This window comes from Aplysia californica, unplaced genomic scaffold, assembly GCF_000002075.1.
Source record: "Aplysia californica isolate F4 #8 unplaced genomic scaffold, AplCal3.0 scaffold00079, whole genome shotgun sequence".
In the NCBI taxonomy this organism is placed as follows: domain Eukaryota; kingdom Metazoa; phylum Mollusca; class Gastropoda; order Aplysiida; family Aplysiidae; genus Aplysia; species Aplysia californica.
The window spans coordinates 1,395,332-1,396,689 of record NW_004797349.1 but is presented as its reverse complement, the minus strand read 5'-3'; the positions used below and the strand labels follow the sequence as shown (position 1 = coordinate 1,396,689).

General features: G+C 34.3%; 1 protein-coding gene across 6 annotated transcripts in view; it reads left to right on the top strand.

The window, feature by feature from the left end:
• LOC101852838 (F-box/LRR-repeat protein fbxl-1) overlaps window positions 1-1,358 on the top strand; it is a 68,447-nt gene that overhangs the window by 27,048 nt on the left and 40,041 nt on the right. The window lies entirely within an intron of this gene.

Here is a 1,358-nt window from a genome sequence, read left to right as displayed (position 1 = left end):
GTTGTGAATGTGATCTGAACACTGGACAAAAAGACTCACTATTTCACTTGATCGATCGGTTGAACATTATGGACGGTAATGGGAAAATGAGTCAAACTCTATTTGAGCTCTATTCAACAGTTCAACAGGTAAGGAAATTTCTGAATCATGATTGCAATAGAGAGCCATTACAGAGCTTTAACTGTTTCACTGGGATCACTTCATATGTGCCATGACGTGGCGGAATCAGACGCTCGTCAGTTTTTGGGCATATATATGGGGTTTATTAAATTGGTATCATCTTAAAGCCTGTTCATGTGCTTTCCTTTTGGTAAAAAAATAAAATCCATCTATGTTGAAAAGAAGTCGAAAAATTTGCGATTGAAGGAGGTCAGGGTTGCCTGGTTTCAAAGGTAAAAATTAATTAGTGAGAAAGTGGCCACCAGAGTTTGGTAACTTCATAGCTTGAAAGTTCTTGGAAACTGAAAATTTACATTTTTTGTGTGCCTTTAATCATTCTTTCGAAGTAAAATCCACACAAAAATGTATTTTTAAATGGACATATAAGGTGCTAAGCCGAAAAAAGAAAATTAGAAAAAAATTGCACATCGGCCCCAAAAAATGCTGATTTCTTTGTCATAATTTTGGCGAGTGTCTGATTTCACCACGATGCCTCACACATATATAAGAATAAAAACATGCTGACTGTCTACCTTTTGATAACGGTTAATTTCCTTTTTTTTGGCAACCCGACAAATTTTGTGTCAATGAGAACTTGTCCGCCAGGTTATGAGGACAATTTAATTATCATAAAACAAAACAAATCAACGACTACAGCAAAGTAATAATTTCAAGAGGCTAATCTTTTTTTTATAATGATGAAAGCCTCTGGTTAGTTGCCGAAGGGAATCAGAATTACAAAGAGCAACACTATCAAAAGCTGGTTTCAAAATTATATGGTAACAATACAACAGAGATAGTTCAAGGTGATTAAAGTAAATAAAGTATCATCATCATCTCATTTGATTCCATACACTGGAATCTGATTTATAAATAGGAGCTATAATTTCAAAAACCATCTTTACAGTCGTAAAAATAGCCACAGCGGCCTTAACTTTTATAATCTTTTAATTAAAGACTTAAAGTTATTAATATAGGCCTACTCAGGCTAAGATCTATCTGAGAGATCACCACCTTACACCCATGGAAATGAAACAATCATCTTTTCACCCTGATTGTGATGGTGATTAAGACACTTGTTCTCATATTCATATATGAATCACATACACACATCATATAAAAATATAGAGAGTCTAATTGGAAGCCCATTGAATACATATACATATATGAGTATTTTTATCAAGGGCACGTATCCCCCC